The sequence below is a fragment of the Erinaceus europaeus genome, chromosome 16 (assembly GCF_950295315.1).
Source record: "Erinaceus europaeus chromosome 16, mEriEur2.1, whole genome shotgun sequence".
In the NCBI taxonomy this organism is placed as follows: Eukaryota; Metazoa; Chordata; class Mammalia; order Eulipotyphla; family Erinaceidae; genus Erinaceus; species Erinaceus europaeus.
Genome location: NC_080177.1, coordinates 24,320,275 through 24,342,587, shown reverse-complemented (window position 1 = coordinate 24,342,587; position 22,313 = coordinate 24,320,275). Strand labels below are relative to the sequence as shown.

Genomic DNA, 22,313 nt, shown 5'->3' with positions numbered 1-22,313 from the left:
CAGATTGCAAAATTAATTTTAAAATAAATTAATCCCATTTGGAATTTCAAACAGAGCTGGGGGCAATACATAGGAGAATTCCAAGGGTATTTGGTGGAGTTGGCCCTATGGGAGTATAGATACTCTGCCAACTTTGCACAAAATCCATAAATCTCAAAATCAACCCAACTAACCTTCATTTATCTTGGAAATACACAAATTCAGACTCGAATTTGGCTTGAATGCAGAGATTCACACTAGGTCTGCATCCCCACTCTCTTGTAAAATATTTCATGAACCCCAGTGTTGAAGACCTCACTGTTATGTTTGATCATGAAGGCCGCCTACACACACTGGCTGCCAGCAGAAGGCTAATACTAAGTTAGAAAAGCAAGAGGTCCACTGACTGAATCACCACCACTTACTACAGTCCCCTGCTCTGTATTCCTTGGAAACCTCTTCCTCAGTTTGGGCTTGACCCAACCCACTTAGAAGGGGAGAGAGCAATTTTGCAGCTCCGCATGGAGTGACTCCAAGCCAGTCGTATCTATTTCCAAATGATCTGATGCAGCGAGGGGATCACATTTCCTTTGGAGGCTTGGCTGAGGACAGTTGAGTTGGCGACACCAACCTTGAGTGAATAAAACAAGACTGTCAAGAAAAAAATTGAACTAGTCCCTGAGGGAGTAGGACAAATGCAATGCTCAGGTCAGGGGTGGGGTACTTTCTGGGGAGATCTCAAAAAGAAAGGATGAGGTGACCATGTGTGAAGCTCAAGAGTCAGGAGTGTTTTGAGAATGTCAGGCAGGTTGGCAGATGCCCAGTGTCTTTTAGAAAGCAAGAGCCAAGTCTAAATTTTTTTCACAAAATCTACCTCTTTTTTCTTTGTTGTTCTTACTCCAAATCACATTTTTAAAATTAATTAACTTATTTATTTTAATAGAATTTGTCAGGGGGCTAATGGTTTACAGTACAACTGTTGACACAAGGGTACGATTTCTCATCTCCCCGTGATAGCTGCCTGCGAAAACACTCTCACACCCAACATAAGTTCTTTTCTACTGTCATGCACCAGGACCCCAGTCTCCCCTCTAGGACCCCCATATCCTGTTCTTTTTCCAGAGTCCTTTGCTTTGGTGCAACATATTTTTTTAATTGTCATGTTTATGTTTGGTTCCCTGTCCATTCCTCTTCCCCATTCAGTCAAAAGGGGTAGGGATTTTAGGACGTCATTTGCCAAAGGCCAACAGACCCCTGTGTTCAGCCATTCTGATCTCAGTGCATAGTGACAACAGAGTTCCAAGAGTGGCAGGTGGGAACAGCCAAGAAATTAGGCTTCTTTCATGGTCCTGGAAGGAAATAAGCACCACAGGCTGCTGGGAGTTGATCATTCACTGGTCTTGTGAACAGATAAACTCAACTCCCAGCCCTGGACTGGTGCATTTGTGGTGAGTGGTGGTGATTTCTGTTCAAGTAGATACTCTCAGATCTGTCGGTCAGTTTCCATAAGCTCACATCTGCTTCATTGTCTTCTGCTTGGATTGTGCAAAAAATAAATAAATAAACAAATAAATAAATATTTTTTCAGCAGCCAAAACAAGAGTGACAAAGCTGGGCTCCATGAGACTGTTCTTTGAGCAAGAGGAGGTGCAGCCTTTGGCTGTCCATCTGGCAGCAAATATCTTCACGCTGTTTTTTTCCACCCAAATAGTTTGATCACTGGAGTTGTTTAAGCACAAAACAATCTGGAAAAGGGTAATAGTCACTTTCCTTTGCTTCATGCTCTTCACAGTCAACTCAACTGGCATGTTTGGGGCACCTCTGGTGCCAGACATTTTTATTTTCTCTTCAGAATGGAACAAAATTCCTCTTGCTCTCAATGCCATAGGAGTCTAGCAGGAGACATGCTCAAACATTACAAGTACCAGAAGTGGTAAAATGTGAGGGACTATTTTATTTTATTTTATTTTATTAGTGATTTAATATTGATTTACAAAACTACATGTCAGCAGGAGTATAATTCCACACCATTCCCATCACCAGAGTTCTGAATCCCCAATCTTTCCCTAGTGGGCAACAGCTCAGGAGAAGCAAGGTTCCAGGACACACTGGTGAAGTCGGTCATCTGCCCAAAGAAGTCAGGATGAAATGCTGGTAGCATCTGCAACTTGGTGTCTGGAAGGTGGCAGGACATAAAGTGAGACAAAATGGTTAATGAACAGAAACCAAAAAGTAGGAACATAGCAGATGAGAGTAGGGAAGAAAGTTAGGAAGACCATTTTAGGCATGTTTCTAGGGACCCATAGCTATGGTAGCTTTGCTTGACTGTGATAGCTAGCATGACGTTGGATAAAAATATTGTCTGAGGGGAGTCGGGCGGTAGCGCAGCGGGTTAAGCGCACGTGGCACTAAGCGCAAGGACCGGCATAAGGATCCCGGTTCGAGCCCCCGGCTCCCCACTTGCAGGGGCGTCACTTCACAAGTGGTGAAGCAGGTCTACAGGTGTCTGTCTTTCTCTCCCCCTCTCTGTCTTCCCTTCCTCTCTCCATTTCTCTCTGTCCTATCCAACAACAACAACAACATCAATAATAACTACAACAATAAGACAACAAGGCAACAAAAGGAAATAAATAAAAGAAAAAAACAGAAAAAAATATATTGTCTGAGAAAATGGTGTCAGAGTAGAGAAAAAGGGCTAGAAAGTTGGATTAGGGCAGAGAGTAGCTCCCATTCTTGAAAAACTTTTGTGAATAAAATTAACTATTTACCTCCATCCACCCCACACAGGACATATATATATTTAGCACCTTAGCCTGTGTAACCTCTGAGTCCCTATTGGTCTGAGCTCACAGCTGGGGACACTGCAGGCTGCACTCATTTCAGGACAAGTCTTCCTTGAGTGGCAGGGCAGGATACCCCAGTCTCCCTTCAGAGACTGAGGCAGTCATGAAAGACTCTTTGGAAATTCAAAGGAAGGAACTATTGTAAAGAATCTCCACCAGGGCTGGGTGGTGGCGTACTTGGGTAGAACATATGTTACAATGCACAAGGACCTAGGTTCATGTCCCCAGTCCCCACCTTGCATCAGGAAAACTTCATAAGCAGAAAAACAGTGCTTCAGGTCTCTCTTTCTTTCTCTATCTCCCCTTCCCCTCTCAGTTTCTTTCTGTCTGTATCCAATAAATAAATATTGAGAAGGGAGAGAGAGAAAGAAGAAACTCCACCAAATAGAAGACTCTAGATAGGGGAAGAAGGCGTGCCTATAAAAGAAACCCTATCCATCAGTAATTGACCCCCACACATTGAATCCCCAAACAGCTATTGCTTGTTTGCGACTTACCAGAAATAGGGGGCTTGGCAAAGATGAATAGTACATGGAGCATGGGACTGAGGGGAGCAAAGATGATAACATAGCGGGAGAGGAGCTGAAGAGTCGGTCAGGTCAGAGGTTAAGCATGCCGCACAGAAGAGTTTGAGCTCTGTTCTATAGGAGTAAAAAGCCTTTAAGGACTTAAAAAAATTTTTTTAACTTTATTTTATTTGATAGAACAGAGTGAAATAGAGAGGAGAGTGAAGATAGAGAGACAGAGAGACACCTTAAGCCTTGCTCCACCACTCGTGGTGTTTCCTCCCTGCAGGTGGCAATGGAGGGCTTGGTCCTTGAGTATTGTACTGCATGCACTTAACCAGGTGTGCCACCACCCATCCCCCCCTCACCACCTTAAGGACTTTATGTGCACAGTGGTACAATTCCCACCTCACCCAGTCTGGCCTACCTCAGCCCCTGGTTTATTTCTCTCACATCACTTACAGAAACTCAGAAGCATTTTGTCCACTCATCTGCTTAGTACTTGTGTCCTGTCTGGCTCCCCAACTGAAATGAAAACTTCTTGAGAACAGAAATGCTACTACATCATAATCATTGTTGTGCACTCGGTTCTGGGCACAAAGCAGACCCTAAGCAGACATTGGCTGGGTGAAATTTGTGTTCAGACGGCTCTCTCCTGTGTGTCCAGTGGAAGGAGGGCCAAGAATGAGAGCTCCAGTAGGAGGGCTTCATAGCAGAGAAGTGCTCAGAAGCTTCCCTGTAGGTAAGGGTGGGTGTCATAAAAGGAAAGAGAGAGATTGAAAGCCCTCCCTGGAGTGAGCACTGAAAGACCTTGGTGAGGGAGAGAGGTCAGAGGTGACGTGAGGCTCCCATTTGGATGTCTGAGCCACTGGTGATATCTCTGACTGAGAGACAGGGTCGGGAGGAACTCCAGGAGGGGCTTGCCGTGGGAAGCAAGAGAGCGTAGATAATGAGATCAGTTTTGGACATGTGTGCTTTGAGACAACTGGAGAATATCCAACTGGAGATAGTCAACAGACAGTTGGAAATATATGTGGGCAATTCGAGAGTTGGCTATGGCTGAGGTCACAGTGTCTGTGTGCATGCGCCTGTGTGTGTGTGTGTGTGTGCCTGTGCGTGTGCGTGTGCGCGTGCGCGCGCGCGCGTGTGTGTTAAATGAAGCCAGCAGGGCAAGACCAAGAAGAGCAGAGCTGGAGGAATAAATAAACAGAAGCCCAAACCTGGAAGAAACAGCACCTTACAGGAGGGAATCAGTGGAGGAGAGAGAGAACTAAGAAGGAGAAGATATATATATATATATCCCAGATTAAGACCGGGCAAAGGTCTGTGGGAGTCTGAGCTGCCATCTTGGGTGACTAATTCTGCCTAGTTTTCACCATGTTAATGGTGGAGAAAGGTTCTTAGCTAGTCTGGACCACTGAGAACTGAGAATAGAAACATCCTTCGATGTAGTTGACTAGAACACTCTCCTAACACATACAGAGGCCAGGGCCTGGCTTAACTATGCACTGACTTCTTGGAAACATTGTGTGTATGTTGGGGGGGGGGGGCAGCTAAGCTCACACTCCAACACTATCTCTTACCACCTCCAAACCAAAATGCCTCAGCTCATGTGGACTAGAAAATTGCTTAGAAATGTGCTCCAAGCCTGGCAGTGGTGTGCCTGGTAGAGCACACACCAAAGGCCAGGGCTCAAGTCTCTGTTCCCTACCTGTGGGGGAGAAGTTTTCCGAGCAATAATAGAGCAGTATACAGGAGGCTCTGTTTCTCTCTCTCTGTGTGTTTCTCACAAAATAAAAGAAGGAAAAAGGAAAAATAAGTGGCCAGTGGGGGTAGTAGAGTCATGGTTCAGACACTGAGCCCCAGCAATAACCCTGATGGCAAAAATAATACATAAATAAATCAATGAATAAATAATTAAATAAGCATAAAAAGTGGGCTCAAATTCCAACAGATCTTAGGCAGAGGGCAACTGGTTCTGATTTTTTTTTTTTTTAGTACAGAAGCTGGTTTATAAGTCAGTGCTGATCATGAACCTTCTCTTTCCCCCACCCCCAACACTAATCCTTTCTCTGTATCTCCTACAATTGCCAATTCTATTTCTTCCTTCCTTCCTTTCTCTGTAAACAGAGACAGAGAGAATAAAAATGTGTGTGTGTGTGTGTGAGAGAGAGAGAGAGAGAGAAAGAGAGAGAGAGAGGTCTGGGGGGAGAGAGAGAGAAAGGGAGACAGAAGGTGTGGGGGAGAGAGAGAGACAGAGAGAGAAAGAGTTGGGGCCAGGCAGTGGTGCACCTGGTTAATTGCACACATTACAGTGTGCAAGGCCCTGGGTTCAAGTCCCTGATAACCACCTGCAGGGAGAAAGCTTCACGAGTGGTGAAGTAGGGCTGCAGGTGTGGTGTCTCTGTTTCCTTCCTTCTCTATCATCCCTCCATTCTCAATAACTCTCTGTCTCTATCTAATAAATAAAGAAATCAATCAATAAAAATTAAAAGAGAGAGAGAGAAAACCTCAATTTAGTTGGGGCCAGGCTTGAACCTGGATCATGTACATGGCAAAAGCAGCAAACTAGCCAAGTGAGTTCTTTGCTGCTCCACCAATCCTATTTCTTTATTTTCTTAAAAATATATTATTATTTATTTTCCTTTTTGTTGTCCTTGTTGTTTTTTTGTGGTTGTTGTTGATGACGTTGTTATTGGATAGGGCAGAGAGAAATGGAGAGAGGAGGGGAAGACAGAGAGGGGGAGAGAAAGATAGACACCTACAGACCTGCTTCACTGCTTGTGAGTTGAGCCCCCCTGCAGGTAGGTAGCTGGGGGCTCAAACCCGGATACTGGTCCTTGGGCTTTGTGCCACATGGGCTTAATTTGCTGCACTACTGCCCAACCCCCACTAATCCTATTTCTATAGACACCTCATTCTGCCTTCCTTCCAGTTACCCAGGTCCTCACAGTCCACCTCCTGTCCACTGGTGCCCATCAGTGGACCTTATTTCAGCCACTGAAAAACCTGTGGAAATGAAACACAAACTGAAAGAAGAGCCCAGACATGAAACAGACCCAGGTGTAGATACTCTGATTACAGGGAGGTAATCTGGGGTCAGAAGTCCCACAGGCTCCTCAGCGCTGCAGCCCCACCTAGCCTGGGGCCTGGGGCCTCACTTCCTGTGCCCTTTCTGCTCTGGCCTCCCTCATCATTCTGTCCCTCTGTGGAAGAGCCTACAGCTCCACATTCTCTACTTGCATTTGCTGGGCTTGTCTCTGCCCCCACCTTCATTTCATTTCGCCCTCACATTGAACGGATGGTGTCTTGAAGGCCTCAACAGTTTCTCCTGAGATTGACTTTTGTTGCTGTTTTTCATTTATTTATTTACTTAATTATTTATTTCATAGGCACAAAGAGAAATTGAGAGGGGAGGGGGATAAAGAGGGAGAGAGAATAGAGATACCTGCAGCACTGTTTTACCACTCACAAAGCTTTCCCTCTGCAGGTGGGGTCTGCTGGCTTGAAACTGGGTTCATGAGCATTTTTTGTAATGTGTGTTTAATCAGGTGGACCACTACCAGCGGCAGCAGCCACCACTAGAGAAAGTAAAAGAGACCACAGCATCCGAGCTTCCTTCAATTCGGTAGGGACCAGGTTCGAACCCGGGTCATGCACACATGGCATGGCAGCACACTATCCAAAGGAACTATTTTCTCTGACCCCTCTCCTTAGACAGTATTAAAGGAAAGGGGACAAGAGGAAATGGAAACACACCTTGTTCCTTCTCTTTCTGGCTCTTTCTTTTTTTCTTCCCCACTAGGATTATCACTGGGGTTCAATGCTTGCACAATGACTCCACTATTTTCCTCTCCTCTCCTCTCTCTCTTCCTTTCTCTCTCTTTCCTTTTTTTCTTTGATAGAGGTTGAACCATAGAAAGATCAGGAAAAAGAGCATGAGACATAAACATAGAGAGGGATACCTGTAGCAGTGCTCCTCAGCTCATGAAGCTTCCTTTATGTGCTCATGTGCAGCTCGGGGGCCAGGGACTTGAACCCTGGTCTTGTGAATGGTAACGTGTACTCTCGACCGAATGGTGGCGCCCCCAGCACAGGAGAAGCTTTCTAAAGTTGGCAATTCTAAAACTTCTAAAGTTAGCTTTCACCTCCCCCATCACCATCTCTCTTTATTAACTGCTCTCTTCTTTCTTTCTTCCCTCCCCTCCCCCTCCCCCTCCCCTTCCTCCTCCTCCTCCTCCTCCTCCTCCTCCTTCTTCTTCTTCTTCTTCTTCTTCTCTCTCTCTCTCTCTCTCTCTCTCTCTCTGTCCTACGAGATTGCGGCCTGTGGACTTCCTCGCGCTCTTCTACCGGCCTGGGGTGCTAGATGGATGGCCTTGCCGCACCCCTGCCTGCCTAGTCCTCCCTCCCCCTGAGTCCCCCTCCCCCCTCCCCTCTCGGTCCAGCCCTGCCCCATACTTCTCCGGTTCCTGCGTCAAACCTATTCATCTTGTTTAGTGCCGGCCTGGCTGCAGATGCGGCAAATATGGTAATTTTAGACTCCCTGATTGGGAAGGGTTGCGGGGGCGGGCTGGGGGCCTGGGGGCCTGGGGGCCTGGGGAGAGAGCAGTTTAGTTTACTTGCTTGGAGCTGGTCCCGAGCTGGCTTGGCCACCTTCCTCTCCAAGCTGTGACCCCCCACTTCCACTTTGCCTTTAGTCCTGACAAGGAACCTGGGAAGGAGGAAGGGGGACCGAGCAGACTTGCCTGGGCTCTCGGCCTGGAGGATTGCGGCTTAGCACTGAGCACCCCAGCCGAGAGGGGCCAGAGGGCGGCGGCGGACATGCGGGCGGGAGCCTGACCCACCCAGGGCAGGGGGCTGCTCAGGGGCACCCAGCGGGAGAAGCCGGGGTTGCCAGAGGCCCCTGACCCTGCAGAGCACGCTCCCCTTTCTGACCTCTCCCCTAGCCCCCTCCGGGGACCATCACTCCCCAGGGCCTAGGAGGCTCTCCCAGGGCTGTCAGCTAATCCACCCGCCCAGCCCTTTGTTGTGTAAGGGCATCATTTCCATTTGTTTACAGGACCCGGACCTGAAAGGGGTCGTAGGATTCAAATCCCCAGGGAACCACGGGGAGGTTGTGACAGATTAGGCTCTGGGGTCTGGGTGGGAGTTGAGAGACTTTTGATCCCAGGCCGGGGTCACAAGCCCCCAGATTTGCTTCTAACAATCTGTCCCACCTCAGAAGGACAGTCTCCAGCCCAAACCTCTGAGTTGGTTTGGGAGTGTCCACCCTCCTGCCCCTACATATAAGTCAGACTGTGCCCAGGGAACCGAATCTGATCTTTTAAAGCCCAAAGGCCCTGTTTGATTGATGAGATGTGACTTGTGCCAAACTCAGGGTCAGGTAACCACAGGTTAGTTTCTACCCAGGTCTCCAGACATTTTTTGCTTTTGTTTTTGTCCTAGTAGGGACTTATGCTTTTTCAGCTAGAGAAAGAGTGAAAAATTACACCACACTTGCAGGACAGACCAGACCAGACTGGGACCTGGGTCAGATACATGACCTAGCAGGCACTCACCCTCCTAGCTAATAAAATATCCTGCCAGTACCCCTCCCCCAACACACACACACACACACACACACACACACACACACACTTTTTATTACACTAGAGACAAGAGGTGAGAGAGCGAGAGACCACAGTCCTGAACCTTCTTTCAACGTTTTGAGGGACAGGTTTGAACCCGGGGTGTGTTCATAGCAGAGCAGCTCACTATCCAAGTAAGCTGTTTAACCAGTTCTCCAGACACATTTTTATAGAAGGTTCTAGAAGAAAGAAAGAAGAACCTGAGAAGTAGTTTTGTTACCAATTCCTGGAGGAAGCCACAGCACAGCCCTCAGCTTGCATTTAGAAGCTGAGTTGACAAGGGCTGAGGAGCTAGCATAATGGTTATGCAAAAAGATTTAAATGCCTGTGGACACCAAAGGTTCCAGGCTCAATCTCCCACACAACCATAAACCAGAGCTAAGCAGTGCAGGAAAGAAGGAAGGAAGGAAGGAAGGAAGGAAGGAACTGAATTGGGGGGGAGGGGGCGTGCACCTGGTTAAGTGCACACAACTACCATGCATAAGGACCCAGGTTCAAGCCCCCACTCCCCACCTGCAGGGGGCAAGGCTTCATGAATGTTGAAGTAGGCCTGTAGGTGTCTTGTCTCTCTCCCTCTCTGTCTCCCCCTTCCTTCTCAATTTCTCTGTATCCAATCAATTAAAAAAAAATAGAATTTAGTGGTCTGGGAGGTGGCACAGTGGATAAAGCATTGAATTCTCAACCATGAGGTCCTGAGTTCGTTCCCCGGCAGCACATGATGTCTGGTTCTTTCTCTCCTCCTATCTCTTTCATGAATAAATAAATAATTTTTAAAAAATTTAAAAAATAGAATTAAAAAAAAACAATGGCATGGCCACCAGGAGTGGTAGATTCATAATGCTGGCACTAAACCCCAATAATAAAAATAATAAAATAATAATAATAAATAAATAAAATAATGAAATAAAAAAAGAGTCACTTCTGGTGACAGGAAGCTGACCCTCTAACAGGTACCTATGAAAACAGTAGTGAGTTGTAAGCTGCCGTTTGTCACTTGTCCTGCTTGCTGGTCATGCCACCCACTGACTCTGGCTTCAGCGGTAGGAGCACCTGAGGAGTGGAGAGATCCAGACTCTGTGGACAGGCCAGGTCCCTTTGAGCACAAGCTGCAGAGGATGCTTCCTCTGGCCTGTGAGGTGCCTTTTCTAAACCCAGAAGTACATTTAAGGGACTGTGACTCACTTGGAAGCTAGGGGTCCTTCCCTAGAGATTGGTGAATGCCTTCAGGTGTGTCCTCAGGAACAGTTGCCCTCTTGTGTTAAAGATGGACTCGGGGGAGGTTCTGGGAGATTTGAAAATGACAGCAAGGTCGTGACAGGGAGCTGCTTCCAACATTTTCCAAACAAGCTGAGAAGCAGGCGCTTGTAGTCACAAGGCTTGGTGGACAGAGAAAAGAACATGTCTGGTGATGGAGTGTAAGGAGGGAGAACATAGAGGTGTTGTTAGACAAGAGTCGAAGACCATTTTCTCTGTACAAAATTCCACAGCAGCGGGAGTCAGTGTTAACAGCATCCCCCACACCACCACCCAAATTTGGTCTGTCCAGAGGTCTGATGATGCGAGTACCAAACACACACACACACACACACACACACACACAGAGACACTTTCTCCACCCCATATATAGTCCTCTCTACAGGTCTATGGTCCCATCCCCTCCTCAGCTGCCTTCTGTGCTGACCTCAGATCTCTGCTCCAGATATTGCTTCCATCCCCTGGGCCACACTCTAGCCAGTGGTCAGTATCCCCAGACAGACGTTGGTTCATTCTAGTCTCATGCCTGGTCCCTGCATAGTTGAGGCCAAAGGTGCGAATTCAGCACACTGTGGAGGACCTCAAGGGTGTCTGGTAGTTAGTTAGTTAGTAAGTACATTATTTTTATTTATTTATTTTATTGCCATTAGGGTTATTGCTAGGGCTCATTGCCAGCACTAGGAATCCACTGCTCCTGGCAGCCATCTTTTCCTCTTTTTTTTTTCCTACTTTGTTTTGATAGGACAGAGAGAAGTTGAGAGGGGAGGGGAGACAGGGAGAGAGAAAGATAGACATCTGCAGAACTGCTTCACCACTCACAAAACTTTCCCATTGCAAGTGGGGACTGGGGGCTCAAACCTGGGTCTTTGTGCATTATAACATGTGCACTCAACCAGGTACACCACCACCTGGCCCCTCCTCTTGCCTTCCCTCTCCCTTTCATTTCCTCTCTGGGGGATTCTAACACCTCCATTACCACCGAGATCTTCACAAGACATGCCCACTTGTCCTTCCCTATGACTGTTTCAAGTTGGCCACATTCTTTTTATCTGACCAGCTCAAAATATTTATGCCCAGGATTTATCTCTCTCTCCAAAATGAAAACACTTCTGGGTCAAAGGCTTTCTCTCACACTTACTTATAAGCCTTGGGTGTTGAGTACAGGGTGTTGTGTACACTGAATGTTTATCTGTGATATCCTTATAATAAGAATAACTCGACTGGATTAAGCATTACCCATGTGCAAGATATGGGGACTTCTGACCAGATTTATTTCCTGATAAACCAGTGTGTGTGAGGGGAGGAGGCATCACCATTAGTTCCATTTAATGAACTAGGAAAGTGTGAAGCTCGAAGGAGTTTTTCACTTTCCTGAGATTTCAAGTAGTGAATGACAAAGCTGGGATTTGAACCCAGGTCCATCTGCCCTAGAGCCTGGACTTACTTGTATAAAGGTGCAGTTGTACTCCTTTGGTGAAGACAGGGACTGTGTCTTTTCCCAAGCCTGGATGACGGGTTGGCAACCAGAGGGCTAGATCTGGCTCACAGATGTGTTTTGTTTGGCCCACGAGGTGTTTTTTCAATAATCAGGAAATTTTACATCATCATCATCTGCATTTCTGGCTTTGCTGGCGGACCTGGGAGCTTCAGTCACTCTGAAGCGTAGGTGACCATGTCGGGCTGCCGCTGCTGAGAAACAGTGTCCCCTCCTGTCCCTCGGTCCCTTCTAGTTACTGTCTGCACTCCACTGTCCAGTTCAGAGTTTCTCCCTGAAGGTGTTGACACCGGGGTTGGCTAATGCCTGGCTCTGCAGGATTGTCCCCTGTACTGTGGAATGTTTTACCACCCTGGCCCTCGCCCACTAAATCAGTCACACACTTCCTTCAGTTCTAACACAGACACACCCCACCCCCTAGGGAGAGGGAGGTAGCATAATGGTTATGCAAAGGACTTTCATGCTGAAGTCTTCAAAGACCCTGCTTCAGTCCCTTGCAGGACCATAAACCAGAGCTGAGCAGTGCTCTGATAAAAGAGAGAGAAGGGGTCAGGTGGTGGCGCACCTGGTTGAGCGCACATTTTACAGTGTGCAAGGACCCAGTTTCAATCCCCTGGCCCTCACCTGCAGGGGGAAAGCTTCAAGTTGTGAAGCAGTGCTGCAGGTGTCTCTCTGTCTCTCTCCCTCTCTATCACCCCCTTCCCTCTCAATTCTGACTGTCTCTATCCAGTAAATAAATAAAGATTTAAAACAAATTTAAAAAGAGAGAGAGGAAGGAAGGAAGGAAGGAAGAGAGAGATTGGCAGGTTGGTGGGGCATGTTGAAGTCTTCAAAGACCCTGGTTTGATTCCTTACGCCACCATAAACCAGAGTTGAGCAGTGCTCTGGTGAAAGAGAAAGAAAAGTATCAGGTGGCAGCACCCAGCTGAGCACATACATTACCAAGCACAGAGCCAAGGTTCAAACCCCTGGTCCCCACCTACGTAGGAGAAAGCTTCATAAGTGATAACGCAGTGCTTCAAGTTATCTGTTTCTCTCTCTCTCTCTTCCCCTTTCAATTTCTCTCTATTCTGTTAAATAAATAATAATTTTAAAAAAGAAAGAAAAAACACCTCCAACTGTTGCTCAAGCCCCCCCACCCCCTATGCCCTGGACGAAGAGTGCCACACACACATCCCCACTGACAACCTTGGGTAGGAACCCCTTCGTATCAGCAGTGGCAGTACACAGTGGGGCCTCTGGTAAATGGATCCATGGAACCCCAAACAAAGGTAACCAAATGCTTCTGAGTGTTCAAACTTCCCATGAAAACAGAGGCAGGGAAATGAAGTAATCATCATTTTTTAAAAATAATAATTATCTGGAGCCAACCTAGCACATTCACCCCCAAACACCTGTCCCATAGTGGAAGCAAGCCTGGGTAAGAACACATCCCCTTGAGGCATTTCCATTCTGCACGCCTGGGGCCCCACTGCAGAGGCAATTGGCTATAGTGCTCTTGGCTGCTGGTGCCTACTGGAGTTACTGCACAGCTGTCTACCACACACCACCCAGGAAGGGCTGCATTAAAGGGACCACAAGACTGAAGCACACACAGCTCGTCACAGAGAGCTGCTGGTGGCATCTTTGCTTTCTGCTCTGATCAGGAAAGTGCTCTGTGCTTATAGTAGAAACCTTAGACTATAGTGAAGTATTAAGCTCAAGAAACATGATCACGACTACTGTGTAAGTACAGTTACTTGCAATCTTGTTGGGCTTCTAATAAAATAAAAAACAAAATAAAAAATAAAGTAAAATGGGGCTCATGGGAGTCAGGTGGTAGTGCAGTGGGTTAAGCCCACGTGGCGCAAAGCGCAAGGCCTGGCATACGGATACCGGTTTGAGCCCCTGGCTCCCCACCTGCAGGGGCATCATTTCACAAGTGGTGAAGCAGGTCTGCAGGTGTCTGTCTTTCCCTCTCTCTGTCTTCTCCTCCTCTCTTCATTTCTCTCTGTCCTATCCAACAATGACAACAACATCAATAACAACAACAACAATAATAACTACAACAACAATAAAAAACAAAAAGGGTAACAAAAGGGAAATTTTTTTTAAAAAATCTAAAAAAAAATGGGGCTCATACTTGGCCAGTTTTCCCCCTGCCATCTCCTTGTTGTACCCCCTCATCAGCTCAATCTGTAGTCAGTCCCCTTTGCTTCTACAAGCATCTCTCCTGGTTTCTGTGTGAACAACACAACAATCCACTTCCTTCTTCATATTTCTTTTCAGGTTGATCTAGTAAATTTCTATAGCAACTAAGCAATGGCAGTGTGGGCTGGTCCTCCCCACTGAGAGCTGGTGCTGGCTCTGGCTCTGGAAAAAGATGGGTGGAGTGCAGGGTAGACTGAGGTCTGCTCAGGAATGTCCAGGCAGGGAAGAAGCTCCTGTTGTTGAACTTGCATCTGAAGCCAAACCATCTGCTGGGAGTCAGGGGAGGGGATGGGACCGTGGAGCTGGGGACTTGGGTTTGGAGTTCTCACCACAGGAAGCAAACAAGGACTTAACCAAAGGATGAAAATTGTTTGGCAGCATTGAGAGCCCAGTTGAGGTCACCCTGCGGGATTTAATAATAGAGCCCATTGGCACACAGCTCTCTCCAGCAAGGCTGAGAGACAGAACCCTAGGTGGGGTGGGGGTGAGGGTAGCATGGGGAGAGTAGTTTGAGATATGGCCTGACAGATCCTGTCAAAGTTCAGAGAGGCTGGTGAGGGCCTCCTGGAATCTTTCCCACCCCAAATAGTCAGATTGCTGTGACACCAAAGTAAAAATAGTCCTTACCATCTAGTGAATAGGACCAAGAATTTAGTTCTGTCAACTAATAGTGCTTTTGGGATCCAACATGAGATAGACATAGACTCTGAATTGTCTGCTTGCCTTCCTTCCTTCCTTCCTTCCTTCCTACCTTCCTTCCTTCCTTCCTTCCTTCTTTCCTCCCTCCCTCCTTCCCATCTTTCCTTTTGGGACTTTGCATGTATAATTTCCTGTTTCACTTCATGCAGAGAGAGAGGTGGGAGAAAGAGAGAGACCACCACACAAGAGTTTCCCCCCAGTGTCACAGTGCCTCCTATGTGGTGCCAGGATGCAAGTCTTGGCAAAGCACGTGCCCTATGTGCTGAACTACCCCCTCTCTAGCCCCAAGTGGTGCTTATAGTATCATAAGAACAACTACAGCACATGACAGTTTCCAAAGTGTTTTACATAGTTCATTTGCCCAGTCTCCTAGAGGAGGGCACTGGGTAGCCCCATTTTGCAGAAGAGGAAACTGAGGCCAAGGGAGAAAACAATAAAAAGGGAAAAAATAGTCTCCAGGAGCAGTGGATTCTAGTGCAGGCACCGAGCCCCAGTGATAACCCTGGAGGCAAAAAAAAAAAAAAAAAGAAAGAATTAAAAAAAAAAGCCATTTGTTTGAGTGGTTAACTATTGTTCTCTTCCCTTGACAATACATATTTAAATTCTACAGTAAGCTAGAATTCCTTTCTTTTCTGAGCCTTAATAGGTATTCAAACTACAGGTTTTTTTTTTTTTTGGAATAATGTCATTTAAATTAGAATGTCTTTCTCTTCACAGCTAATAAGTATAAATTAGAATCTTTCTCAACACTGTTAGACAACAGTAGATGTAAACTATAGTTTCTACCTTAATATGGATATGGATGTTCACCAAACCATTTTCAATTTTTAACCAGAACAATGCTCAGCTTTGGTATATGATGGTGCTGGGGACTGAACCTGGGACCTTTGGTGCCTCAAGCATGAAAGTCTTTGTGCATAACCATTATGCTATCTCCCTAGCCCCAAGAATAATTTTTTATCTCCTGTTGCTTGGTTATACCTCCACATTTACATGATGGGCCTAGTTAGTGTTCCTCTCACCAGCCCCATTTCTTTGCTGCGCCTTGAATAGCCCTCATCTCTTACTACAGAACTCACCCCCTTGGCAGGTGGTCCCTACACCTGGAATCTCCTCCCCAGCTGTGGCTGCTTTCCTAATCTTTTTAATCCCTGCTGAAAGGTCCCTGGTCTCCTCATTTTACTGCTCCCACTGCCCACCCCCATCTCTGGCGCCTCCAGTCTCCCTCCCCTGCTTTATCTCTCTCCATCCTGTTTATTGTGTTTAAATTCTCTCTGCATTGTACTCATTTTCTTTCCTTTTTAATTTTTAAAATTTAGTTATATTTTGGGTAGAGACGGTATTACAGAAATATCTGCCATGCAGGTCCAAAGTGTTAGAGCTCTATATAGTGTTACAGCTCTGGAGTGTTAGGGCTCTAGAGTAGTCATGGCAGAGCTAGACTGAGGTGGCATGAAGGGCAGGAAAACACTTTTATTTCACCCCAGTGGACCTACCACATCTGACTGCCTGTTCCACTCTGACAGGCAGGTTTTATCCTTTTCAAACTGGATGAGGCACAAGCTGATTGGGCTGATTGGTTATAAAATGTATTAAATCGGGGGTCGGTGGTAGCACAGCGGGTTAAGTGCACATGGCACAAAGTGCAAGGACCGGCACAAGGATCTGGGTTCAAGCCCCCAGCTCCCCACCTGCAAGGGGGTCGGTAAAATAGGTCTGCAGGTGTCTATCTTTCTCTCCTCCTCTGCCTCCCGTCCTCTCTCCATCCTATCCAGCAACAATAGCTACAACAACAATAACAACCACAAGGGTAACAAGGCAACAAAATGGGAAAAACAGCCTCCAGGAGCAGTGGCTTTGTAGTGCAGGCAGTGATAACCCTGGACGCAGAAAAAAAAAAAAAAAGTACTGAATCAAAGGCAAAAGTGGATTGGTTACAATCTGAGTCCTCCAGAAGTGTACAAATTCCGGGAAATGTGGGGGATTACTAATTTCAATGGAGTGAAATTGATAGGGAACGGGAGAGACAGAGGAAGATAAATTGTTTCAGTGTTCCTGAAGCTTCCCCCCTGCAGGTGGGGACTGAGGGCTTGAACCTGAGTCTTGACCATGGTAATGTGTGCACTCAGCCAGATGTACAACCACTCATTTTCTTGTTGACTGTGCGTTGGCCCCATTAGAATCTGTGATGAGGATAGAACCTTTATCTGTTGTGTTCCTTTCTGATCCCTCCCTGTGCCTGGAACATGCCGTAAACATAATGGATGCTCAAAAATGATCGTTGAATGACTAGTAGTTAGAGGTATTAAAATAAAAGTTTACAAGTCTTGAGTATACAGAGTACAGAGACAAGTTCCAAACAGGAAGTCAATATATGCTGGTTCCCTATCTTTCCTTTCTCCTAAGTAAAGTATTATCTGCTCAGCACAGTCATCGTTTAAAATGAAAACATTTTTGGAAGAGATAACACCTCAAGTCATAACAATCCAGTGCCTGAAGCAGATATGTTGAGGGTGGGGTGAAGGAAGGGACCCCTTTGGGACTGGGGAGGTGGCTCAGCAGTAGAGTGTATGTCTGGCATGCTGGGAAGTTGGGCCGGGTCCATGACACCACATAAAAACAGGACAGAGGAAACCCAAATGGAACATTGTAATTGGTGGGGCGATGCTTTGGTCTGTCTGTCTCATAAAAACAAGCAAAGGCATACAAACAAAACCCTCACACTGGCCCTTAAGAAAAGTGGTGACTCATGCTGAATGATCTGGGGTCTCCTTGCCCAGCTAAGAGGGGGTTTGTCTTGGATGGCATTGCCTCTGCTGTCTGTGGTTCAGTGAAGCAGTGTGGAGGGGTTGGGAGGCAGATCTGGGGGACCTAGGTGGAATGAGACATTTCCTTGGCTACTTGCTGTCCAGGAGCACAGCCATGCAGTGAATCCTGGGATGTCTGCCCAGCAGCCTATGCAGTTTGGGGGAATGAGGGTGGGGTGGAGGGGAGAAGGGAGAGGGATGTCCCTCAACCCTCTCAGGATTCTTGACTGGATCTGAAAACCAAGGTGAAAAAGATGTACTAACAGTAGACAGGCATATAGATTCATTTAATGTAAGTCTTTTGTTTCCATTTTAAAGTATTTATTTAAATTATGATAGAGATAAAGAAATAGGGAGAGACACCTTCAGCACTGCTCCACTACTTATGAAGGTTCCCCACAAAAGTGGGGACTGAGGGGCTCACATGGAGTCCTCATACATGGTAACTTGTACGTTTTACAGGTTGTGTCCCCTCTCCTGTCTATTATCTTTATTTATTCATTGGACAGGGACAGCCAGAAATCAAGAGGGAAGGTGGAGAGAGAGACACCTGCAGCCCTGCTTCACCACTCATGAAGCTTTCCCTCTACAGGTGGGGAGAGAGGCTTGAACCTGCATCCTATGTGCATTGTGGCATGTGTGCTCAACCAGGTGCACCACCACCTGGCCCCAACCACTTCTCATGTCTTAGATAACATGGAAGTCTTCATGCAGAAGTGAACAGGTTGTGGCGCACCTGGCTAAGCGTACATGCTACAGTGCACAAGGACCTGGGTTTGAGCCCCCAGACCCCACCTGCGGGGGGGGGGGCAGCTTCACAAGTGGTAATGAAGTGCTGTGGGCATCTGTTTCTGTCTCCCTTTCTATCTCCCCCTACTCTCTTGATTTCTGGCTGTCTCTATCCAATAAATAAGGATAATTAAAAAAAATTAAAGATGCGTTTTTAAAAAAGAATTTAAAAAAGAGAGAGAAAAGTGAAGACCCACAGAAAAATATCTGAGTGTTCCTAAAGCTGGTTTGATCAAGAGAAACAGAAAAGGATAATTTAAGAAGTATGAGATGGGGGTTGGGCGGTAGTGCAGTGGATTAAGTACATATGGCTCAGGGATCCTGGTTCGAGCCCCTGGCCCCCCACCTTCAGGGGGGTCACTTCACAGGCGGTGAAGCAGATCTGCAGGTGTCTGTCTTTCTCTCCTCCTCTTTGACTTCCCTTCCTCTCTCAATTTCTCTGTCCTATCCAACAACAATGACAGCAATGACAATAATAATAACAACAACAATAAACAACAAGGGCAACAAAAGGGGAAAAATAGCCTCCAGGAGCAGTGGATTTGTAGTGCAGGCACTGAACCCCAGCAATAACCATGGAGGCAAAAAAAAAAAAAAAAACACGTATGAGATACAGGATGTGAACTGGGGAAATATAGGAGCATGTTCGTTGGTGTCCCTGTGTCTTCAGATAAAAAGGTGCCCCTTGTGCTGGCAAAATAGTTTACTTTGCCGTGTGTGTGACCCAGGTTTGAGCCAGGGCCTCACCATGTTGAAGAAAGCTTCTGTGCTGAGTTTTCTTTCTCCATCTCTCTGACTGCCTCTCTGTCTCTCTCCTTTCCTTCTTCCTTCCTACCTTTCTCTTTTATTTGATAGGACAGAGAAACTGAGAAGGGAGGGGAATATGGAGAGGGAGAGAGAAAGACATCTGCAGAACTTTTCCCCTACTTGTGAAGCCCCAATGCCCACCTGACTTCCCTGTCCTCCTGTTGGGTCTCTTCCTTCCCAGGGCCTCGCTCAGGCCTGTCCAGGGAGTCAGGGCCCTCCTATTTGCTGCCTTCTCTGTAGCCTCCACATCTTGCACTCCCTCAGAGACTGTTCTGACAAGTCACAGTCAGATAGAAGATTTAACCAAGGAACAATGGCAAGCTAGTCACCAGGAGAAAAGCAGAAGTGAAGGGGAGTGTGACCCCTCAGCAGTGAGGGGGAGCTCTCATAGTGTAGGGGTGAGGTGCTCCAAGGAGAGGAGCTGATAAAACAGAGAGATCAAGAAAAGGGGAGCACTTGGGCAGCATGATGTTTCTGTTTTGGGGGAACATGGGGGGATAGGAAGGCCTACGCTTGCTTCTCCCCATTCCCGAAGTTCATCACGTCAAATCTCAACAAAGGATTGATGGGAAAGCATGATTATTCAGGCAAATTGAACTTTATTGGACACAAAAACGTATTAGGGAAAGATAAGAGGTAGAGAAAAAGAAAGAAAGAAGGAAAGAGAGGAAGGAAGGAAGGAAGGAAGGAAGGAAGGAAGGAAGGAAGGAAGAAAAAAAGAACAGAAAGAAAAAGAGAGAAAGAAAGAAGACTGAAAGCTGACTTACATGCTGCTCACATGGTGGCCCAGGAGAGAAAGCGTGCCCCCAAAGGTTCACCCCCTTTAAAGCCAAAGGCCCCACCTACACCTGCAACCACTCCCATTTCTGGGTGGTCCTTCTCTCCCTCAACATTTCTGCAAAAGACTTTCATACCTAAGGCTTCAAAGTCCCAGGTTCAATGCCAAGCACCACCATAAGCCAGAGTTAAGCAGTGCTCTGGTCTCGCTCTGGTATCTCTCTCTCTCTCTCTGTATATTTCTTTCTGTATCTCTCTCATTAAAATGAAAAAAATAGACTTTTCAAAGAGGAGACAGAAATGGAGATGTTAAGGAGAAGTTTGCACATGGTGTTGTAAGGGGGAGATGAGGGCTAGGGTCCCTGAACCCCAGTTCAACCAGGACTACACGAGACCATGGCCATTTTGGTTTTGTCACCTATTTCCCCTATGAGAAGAAGGAGACTTAAAAAAAAATTCTTTATTGCGGGATTAATGTTATAAATTTGACAGTAAATACAATAGTTTGTACATAACATTTCTCAGTTTTCCATATAACAATACAACCCCCACTAGGTCCTCTGTACTCTCTGACACACACCCCCCCCCCCCCCCGCCACCCCAGAGTCTTTTACTTTGGTGCAATACACCAACTCCAGTTCAGGTTCTACTTGTGTTTTCTCTTCTCATCTTGTTTTTCAACTTCTGCCTGAGAGTTGAGATCATCCCATATTCATCCTTCTGTTTCTGACTTATTTCACTTAACATGATTTCTTCAAGCTCCATCCAAGATGCACTGAAAACAGTGAAGTCACTGTTTTTAATAGCTGAGTAGTATTCCATTGGGTAGATATACCACCACTTGCTCAGCCACTCAGCTGTTGTTGGACACTTGGGTTGCTTCAGATTTTGGCTATTACAAATTGTGCTGCTAAGTACATAGGTATTGGGTGTGTTAGGTTCCTTAGGATATATCCCCAGGAGAGGAATTGCAGGATCATAGTGTAGGTCTATTTTTAGCCTTCTGAGAGTTCTCCAGACTGTTCTCCACAGGGGTTGGACCAATTTGCATTCCCACCAGCAGTGCAGGAGGGTTCCTTTGACCCCACAACCTCTCCAGCATTTGTTGCTGCTACCTTTTCTGATGTCTGACATTCTCGCAGGAGTGAAATGGTATCTCATCGTTGCCTTTATTTGCATCTCTCTGACGATCAAAGACTTGGAGCATTTTTTCATGTGTTTCTCGGCCTTTTGGATCTCTTCTGTGGTGAATATTCTGTTCATGTCCTCTCCCCATTTTTGGATGGGATTATTTGTTTTCTTGTTCTTGAGTTTGGCAAGCTCTTCATATATTTTGGTTATTAAACTCTTGTCTGATGTATGGCATGTAAAGATGTTCTCCCATTCTGTGAGGGGTCTCTTTGTTTGGTTTCTTTTGCTGTGCAGAAGCTTTTCAATTTGATTTAATCCCATTAGTTTATTTTTGTTTTAGTCTTCTTTGTAATATTCTTCAACATGCTCCATAAGCTCCCTTGTAGAAAGGCAAGTGGCCCCTTCTAGATTGTAAAGTATTTGAAGAGGAGGACTAGGGATTGAATTTTGAGTTTCTTTCATCCAGTACAGACTTACCCCCCACCCCAGCAATGCTTAGCTCTGGTTTATTATAGTGGTGGAGGATTGAACCCCAGGACCTCAGGCATGAGAATCTTTTTGCGTAAGCATCAAGCTACCCCTCCCCAACTCCCAGAGTTGTTGCTGAATGCATGGATTTCCCTAAGATGCAGCCCATCAAAGAGACTGGTAGCAAAGGTAGCCAGCACGCTAGCAGCTTATCCTCCAGTGAATTTCTAAAAGCAACTCCCCTGGCCTTGCTGTCAGGGCCCTCCCTGCCCTTCAAAGGGTCCTGATAGCTCTTGTTATATGCAGAGTGAACAAGGTAAGGAGATATTCTTCTGCATTTCCTGCCTTTCAACAGAGTGAGGGCAGTCAGATGATTTATTGGGCATTTCTGAGCCTTGCCTTCACCATAGGAAACCAGCTTGAAAGAGAAAAAAGAGAAAAGTGCACATTTTTAAAAGGTGTGTGGATGTTTTGAAGGGGGCTGGGGGAGAATTCTTGTGTACCGTTAAAGTAACTAACTAACTAAATAAATAAATAACTCTGAAACCAATAGGACTTCTGATCTAGAGGCACTGTAACCATAAATTTCCACCACCCTTCAAGAGCTTAAAAACCACTTGTCCCTGGAGCCTGGAGGGATAGGAAAGGGGCAGGGAGAGTCCAGCTGTGAAGTGTCCTCCCTTGCAGCTCCCCATTTCCAGATGGCCAAACTTGAGTTTGGGGTGGCAGCCAGATAGTTAACTGGAGAGACTGGGAGTGTCAGAGCCATCATAACCTTTCAAGTGTGGGTTCCAGGTAGAAATAATTAAATATCTCAGAGAAAGAGAGAGTGTGTTAAGGAGAGGGACAAAGGGCTGGGGCTTCTGCAGCTGCAAAAGGCAGGCTGATACCAAGGCTTTGTTATACACCATCCCCACCCCCACCCCTACAGCTATGGGAGG

General features: G+C 46.4%; 1 protein-coding gene and 1 long non-coding RNA gene across 8 annotated transcripts in view; one reads left to right on the top strand and one right to left on the bottom strand.

The window, feature by feature from the left end:
* Positions 1-22,313, top strand: part of RAD51B (RAD51 paralog B) — a 975,550-nt gene that overhangs the window by 793,167 nt on the left and 160,070 nt on the right. The window lies entirely within an intron of this gene.
* LOC132533417 (uncharacterized) lies at positions 1,931-10,436 on the bottom strand. 2 transcript variants are annotated; one of them, XR_009545289.1, is made up of 5 exons: positions 10,138-10,436; positions 7,948-8,039; positions 7,294-7,450; positions 3,320-3,463; positions 1,931-2,154 (listed from the first exon to the last, which is right to left on the bottom strand). It is a non-coding gene; the product is annotated as an uncharacterized LOC132533417 (long non-coding RNA). The 2 variants fall into 2 exon arrangements; XR_009545288.1 differs by lacking the exon at positions 10,138-10,436 and having other exon boundaries at positions 7,948-8,706.